This window comes from Berghia stephanieae, chromosome 6 (genome assembly GCF_034508935.2).
Source record: "Berghia stephanieae isolate SIO BIC M18660-M18661 chromosome 6, UCSD_Bste_1.3, whole genome shotgun sequence".
Taxonomy (NCBI): domain Eukaryota; kingdom Metazoa; phylum Mollusca; class Gastropoda; order Nudibranchia; family Aeolidiidae; genus Berghia; species Berghia stephanieae.
This window is the reverse complement of record NC_088365.1, coordinates 1-7500: the sequence shown is the minus strand read 5'-3', so window position 1 is coordinate 7500 and position 7500 is coordinate 1. Positions and strand designations below refer to the sequence as shown.

The 7500-nt window shown below is 39.1% G+C and overlaps 1 pseudogene; it reads right to left on the bottom strand.

Moving 5' to 3' along the window:
• LOC144975559 (uncharacterized) overlaps positions 1 to 2215 on the bottom strand; it is a 2522-nt pseudogene extending 307 nt beyond the window's left edge.
• Positions 2216 to 7500: the final 5285 nt, after the last annotated feature.

The following is a 7500-nucleotide window of genomic DNA, read 5'->3' as shown; positions in this document are numbered from 1 at the left end:
TGGGGAAAAGGCCTTTTCCTTTTACTCCCTTTGCTTTTAGTGTCATTTGGTGATGGTGTGGAGCTCGGGCTAGGTTGTGCGCCGCTTGGATCAGGTTGTGAATCCACAACAGTTGTATCAGATCTCCTAGCCGGTGGAGACGATAACAGATTGTCATCCAATATCTGCTTGAGGAGGAAAGATGATAGTTGCGTTTCGAGTCGGGCCTCGTTTTGTTGCGACAACTCGGCATTCACCTGCTCCTCCGCCAGATTGCTTGTTGTTGTAGTACTTTGGTCGCCAACGAAATGAATCAAGAACATCAAATTGTTGTAAAGATACCATTTTTTAGGGTTCTTAGCACCTGATCCCGATTTGAAAGTAGTTTCCTTTTTGTGTTGTTTCTTGAAAGAGTCTCTCAGCACAGACCACTTCTTCTTTGCGGTTGCCTCTGTGAAAAAGCAATGTAAAAATGTTCACACATTGGTTTTCGTTTAATATCTAAGTAGAAAAAGTTTCCCATTTTAAAATACGAGTACTTATCTGAGTCCTTTTATATTTTCAGGTATCTGGCTTCAAAAGAAAGCCATGTTGATCTGTCGTATCATTTCCGAGTTGGAATTTCCACTGTAAGAGAAATCACAAGAGAGACATGTACTATATTGTGGGACGTGTCACAGCCCGTGTCATGCCAACCCCACATCCAGAAACGTAGATTAAAATTACAAATGGCTTTTTTTACTAGATTCAACTTTCCCCTTTGCCTGGGAGCAATGGATGGCAAGCATATTCGTATCAAAAAGCCAAGCAAACCAGGTTCCATATACTATAACGACAAAGGGTGCTTCTCCATAATTCTCGTTGCTGTTACAGACGTCAATGGGAAATATGTTGTTGTTGACGTAGGTTGTTGTGGAAGTAAAAATGAAATCAGCGTTTGGTAGACTACTTACAACTGGAAAACTCGGCAGCCCCACTGAGGGAACTATACCAGAAACGGATATAAAATTGCCATTCATGTTTGTGCATGGTGATGCTTTCCCACTAAGTTACAATATAATGAAACCATTTTCCCTCCGTCGGTTGACACGTGAAAAAGAAATATTTAATAAATCGTTTATCTAGGGCGAGAAATGTTGTTGAAGCTTCTTTTGGGAGAATAGCCCAGATGTGGGCAATTTTACAATGCCCAATAGACGTTGAGCCGGACTTTGCCAGCGATATTGTCAAGGCCATCACGGTACAGTGCTGCACAATTTTCTCAGTTTACAAGAGCCTGAACGTTTGCCGTAGTCTGATAACCAATCCGTGAATACTTTTGAAGTACCACCCAGTATCGACTGGAACAGTCGAGCCACAAAAAGTACATAAAATGTTCGAAAAAAATAATTGATGAACTATTTCAACTCTGAAGTTGGCAAGATCGCCAATGTGTTACAAGACCACTGTGAAGCACGATTAACCCTTTCACGGCTGGCTCGTGTTTGACAGAGATCTGTTTTAATTCCTAATAGTTTTCACCAAAATATTAATACAGTGAAGCAGCTACTCTTCTAAAGAAAGAGTTGCATCACAGTTACTAATCTTTTGGTGGAAATTGGTCAGGTCTGCCTGTAGCTTAGAGGAAGAAATTTGTTTTATTTTAGGTTCACTTTGCCTCGAACTCCGCCGTGAAAAGGTTTAATGGACTTGTTTTTTCACTCGTATTCGGATTAACCGTATTTCACTGGATTATAATAAACGAATGCATCCAGAGAAAGAGAGAAAGAGAGAAAAAGATAAAGTCGGAGAGGGAGAGAGAATGGGAAAGAGAGAGAGATAGCATGGAAGAAAAAGGGAGATAGAGTGAGGTAAGAGAGCGAGAGAGAGAGAGAGAGAGAGAGAGAGAGGAGCGAGAGAAAAAGAGAGAGATAGAGTGAGAGAAAGAGAAAGAGTAATGGAGAGAGAGAGAGAGAGAGAGAGAGAGAGAGAGAGAGAGAGAGAGAGAGGAGCGAGAGAAAAAGAGAGAGATAGAGTGAGAGAAAGAGAAAGAGTAATGGAGAGAGAGAGAGAGAGAGAGAGAGAGAGAGAGAGAGTAATACCTAATTATAATTTAAAAAAATTACTATCTATTCCAACTTCTTCAGCTACTTCCTTCCATGTTTGGGTAACTAACACTGTTTGAATATCCATCGTCTGCTTTATCATACAGAACCTGGCGTTTTCTAACAGCCTCTATCAAAACTTCGATTTCCATGATGAATCAAGAGAGAGAATGAGAAGAAAAAAAAAACGGGTCCGTGCTGGCCAAATTTTAGTGCAACGGTAAAATGAAAACTCCAGCAAAATGACTGGTGTACCACGGAAACACCACGGGTAGGTCACGGGTGTGCGACGGGTTCACGACGGGTGCACGACAGGTCGTGTGCCACGGGTTCAGCACGGGTCGGCGCTGGGTGAAAACTTGCCACTCCAACAGGTGTATGGGGAAAGCATAGTACTAAGTCCAGACCACAGACTAGGGTCCAGACCCGTGACAAAAAAACGGGCACGGACCGGCGACGTTTGGACTAGTGGACCGAGGACCGGTCCCACGGTCTTTTAGCTGTGAACCGTGGTCTGGTCCCAAAGAGGAAGACCGCCGGCGGTCCTCACTTCTTATCACCTTTCAACGGTCTGGCGCCATACTACTTCCCCAGCGATTCGTTGCCTCGGTCCTTTGCCTATCTTCCACCAATCACCACCCATCCCACTTAATTAATCGCACCCACCCCCCTTTGCCATACACTAAACGACACAGACGACCATAGAGGCAGACGACCACCTCCCTCCACTCCGCAAACCGCCCTTTCGTGTGTGAGATGGGGGGAACAGGAGGCGCACGCCTTGGACGATTCCATTATACGGGGTAAATTTCAAAATTTACTACACCATAATGATCGCAATGACAATGATCTATGATGAAGGCATGACCCCTCTTCTCTAATGGGTTATTGTTTGAAATGTATGTGACTACTAAAGATGTGTGTGTGTGTGTGTGTGTGTGTGTGTGTGTGTGTGTGTGTGTCTCAAACCTAGCAAGTTGCAAGTCTGATTTTTTTGTTTTCTTTTGTCCATCTCTTGTCGCCACTCCTTTCTATCGCATTGTTGTCATTTAAAATAATACAATAATATTAAAATTTCGTTTGGTGTTTTAACTAATCAAATAATATGAGTTTCATTAGTTTCTTCCTTCCAAAAAAACCAGTTATAACGTCTGTATTTTTAAAAGGTCCAATAGAATATTTGGGGACCCCGATAGCTCAGTTGATAGAGCACTCTCTTTATACGCAAAGGGCCAGAGATCGATCCCGGGTGCAGTCGAGTTTTTTTCTGAATCCCTGTCTACTCAGCAGTGAATGGGTAGCTGGGTTTGTTAGATCTGGCGAAAAGTCACCATCGACCCCACTTATTACTTATTACTTATTACCGCATCCACCCCCTCTTATTATAACTTCACGTCTCTCTCTTACTCTTCAATGCTCGCTGCCCTCTCATGTGTGTGTGTGTGGGGGGGGGGGGGGGGTAGGAGTTGCGTGTGTGTATAAACGCCACGAACAACTCGATCAACGCCTTGGGTGATTCCATTATCTCCGTTAATGGGGATAAAGTTCAAATTTTATTCACGCTAAATTATCGAAGTAACAATGAAGTACTGTGATCAAATAAAGAAGGCATCACCCCTCTTCTCTAATTAGGTTACAATTTGAAATGAGTGTGACTACTCCGTGTGTTTTACTCCTGTAGACCACGGTTTTCATCGTGTAGCGGTCTTTAACGGTTCAAGAATGAACGATCCCATGGTCCCAAAGGTCAAAACGGTCTCTCAAGAATGTTCAATGTCGAAAAGGACCGCCGGTCCTAGGACCGGTCCTTGCGGTTTTCATTTCCCAGGGACCGTAGGACCGTGGTCCTTAAGCTTGCCAAGGACCGCCTCGCACTAGTTTGGACTCTTATCAATATCGTCGAGGCATTTGGAACAAATTAGTACTTCATTACACACACACACACACACACACACACACACACACACACACCACACACACACACACACACACACACACACACACACACAACACACACTTCACAGCAAAAGTAAACGGCATTTCCTCGTGATCCACTTGGAATTTTTGGCAAAAGAAATCTGGCAAGTGTCTCTGCTGTCTGGACACTGTAAACCTGGAACGATTTCCGGTTACGAAATAAACAAGAGAAGATTGAAGAGAAGATACAGAGCCGTAGCCAGTGTCCCGAGCAGTCCATTGTTTACTTCCTAGTCGATAGTGGTAACTAGAATCGTTACACTATATCCCTCATGGTTCATTTATTGTTTGTCTAAATGATTGGCTATTCGAGTGCAATTTTTCATTTTTAGGTTGCTTTACTGTTTGTACTCACCATTGATTGTAATTGTAATTGTACAAGTACACAGTTTGAAGTGAAGATTGTTTTCATTTTCATTCCTGATTCCTAGATTTTGATTTCGATAGAGTCCCTGTCAATAGTCAATGTTCATATTCAATTCAGTCCAGCCTCAGATTCATCCTTGTTATATCCCAATTTTATAGAGAAATTCGCGATTTCCGTAAATTACAGCTATGTTTCCGATTTTAAAAAAAAGAAAATTTCAAGTATACAAATTCTACTGTTTTAGTTAGGCACTTTGATAACTCCAGTCCAGTGGCCGCCGATAGGCTCACTGTAAGGTGAAACTCGTTTTTTGGAACTTTATTTTTGACCCTTTACTGTTTTGGTCACCATGGCGTTATTTGTGAACCTATGTGACTAACTTTGGTATCATTATAAAGGGCACAAAACAAGCTTTCTAACGGTGTATTTCATTCTTAATTCTTGATTGTATTTCTCAGAAAGCTTATGTAATAAAAATTTATAAATGTTTGAATTATAAGAACTTTTTAAATTATGGATACATTTTAATTATACTTCATACATCGATAGACAATTAATTGAAGAATATCTCTGCATAATTTCATCAACATTGAGACACTCGCTCATTATTTTATTTTTTCCGCCATCAACCCCACTTTTTAGGACAAAAACCTCATATTTTTTTCCATTTTCATTTATCCTTAATTTTTTCCATACTTTTCATCCATGAAAATGATTTATATGAAAATAAAGCTTATTTTCTGACCATTAAAATGATACCTAACACTTGCCATTTATTTTTTAATTGAAACAAAATTACTGAAAACAATAAGTGGGCCATGATGACTGTAAAACTCAAAATTTCCCGATCGCCGCGAGATGCTGGTTTTGAGGCAGCAGTGAGATCACAGATTCTCTCTGTAAAATTGACAAAAAATTTCAATAGAAAAATATAAATAACTCTGGAACCGTAGGTCGTAGAGAAACAAATAAAGTATCAAATTTTATGTTTTTTCAAGTCCCATCCCCCTGACTGAGTCAAATCAAGATATTTTGAGATTGAAAATTTTATCAAAGTGCCTGTTTTAGTTTAGACGTCTAGTTTTCCCTGTCTGAAGTCTGCTGTCATCTTTTGCTTCTTTTTGACATCCTTCTCCTTACATTATCCTCATCATAATCATAACCATCACTGCCACCACCACGATCATTATCATTCATCATATCATTGGGCAAATCTGGAATGGAAGTGTCAATTGCCAAGGAGTGAGTCCTTGGCCTTGGTAGTTGACGGTTAAAAAAACAAAACAACAAAAAACAAACATGAAATACAAGAAAACTCTTTTTATCTATAGAAACAGTTAAAATATGTCGATGCCTTTTCATTAGCAACCACAAATGGACTAAACATAAACAAGTTCCAATTGAAATTAGTCACTTTTTATTGGAAAAAAAAACAAAAAAAAAACGCCACAACACCGCCCCCCCCCCCCCCCCCCCCCCCCCCCCCAACAAAAAAAAAGAGAAACAAATAGAAAACAAAACAATAGCAACATAACAAAACAAATGCACAGATTTATTACAAGTCAGTTTTTTTGTTTGTTTGTTATTTACTTGCTTCCATGCATAGATTATGTATTGCGGTCCAATTGATATCTGGTGAATAGTAATCTTATGATTAATAACACTCCAGCTCCACTGGTCATATTGTACTTTATCTCAAAGTATAGGAAACTTTTGAAACTCTCATGATAAATTTAATTTCATTCTATGCATTTGACAAAGAGTAGATTTTAGTATATATATGTTATCTTCATCTTTCATTTCAGGAAGTAATGGTGACTTTGTAATTGGTATCAGTATCAGTACAGATGACTGATTTATAGGAATATCATATAAGTTTTCATTTGAAACCATCATTAGCAAATATGAGTGACTACAAGTCGATAAAGTTTTCTATTTCAAGTGACCTGCAAAAAGCTGCACTTCATCATTTGAATTTATTGCGGCTGTTTGATTCTGAGCCAGCCCTTCAAAGGGAAGATGTTATGGAGCAGGCCTTATACAGGTACCGTCACTTTTGGCTTCCATTAGCTGCAAAGTATCACGATAAAGACTTGGAAGCACCTCTGGATGTGGCATGGATTTGGCATTGTCATATGTTAGCCCCTGTCTCCTACTGTGAGGATTGCATCAAGGTAAAATGCATAGTTGACGTTAGACGGTAGTATTGAATATGAATATTATTCTTTCAATATCAAGTGATGGAGTCAAATTGAAACTCGTACTCTCCCAGAATCTCTTAATTTATTTAAAAACCCCCGTAACTTAAAATATAAGAAAGAACTTGTTGTTTGAAAAAGTTTATATTTTACCAAAAAGGGGTCTTTAAAAAAGGGCTGTTTTTGGACAATAATATCTGACAACCAAACTTTGAAAATCATTTATCACCTATACTAGTACTCAAAAAAAAAAACAACAATTTTGTAAAGTGGTTAAAAAGAAAATGTGTTTTTAAATTCTCTTAAAAAAGCAAAAATATTTGTTTTTTCTCCAGCTGGGGGGGGCAGTTAGTCCCTAAAACCGGTCGAACCACCCCGATCGATCTGAGCGTTATAGTAAAGGATTTTACACGACTTTGGGATGGGAAAGTACTCACCAGATCATCCATATGAAGTGAATCTCAATGGTCCAGTCAACCCGAGATACAAGGGAGCAGGGAAACTGACTTTAGCTACAACATTATTGCTGCTGCAAAACGACAAAATCAGTTTGGATACAGGTAATAAATAAAGGGGTTCTAAGCATAATATCAATCTGTAGATCTGTTGCTTTCCCTTTTTCAGAATTTTTTTGGGTTTTTTTGTTTGTTTGGTTTTTTGTTTTTTTTTTCGAAGGCTTAGATGTGAATGATTTTTTTTTTTAATGGCATTCAAGTCATTGTTAATACAAAAGGGATTTTATAAAGTCGTATACGTTTTTGAAATGAAAATCTGTTTCCGTGTGGTTTTATTGGGGAATAAATAGAATCTATAATGGGTGCAATGATCATTGTGAGACCATGAAAACGTATTAGATTTATTTTTTTTCTCTTTAATTGGTTAGGGTTTTGGGGGT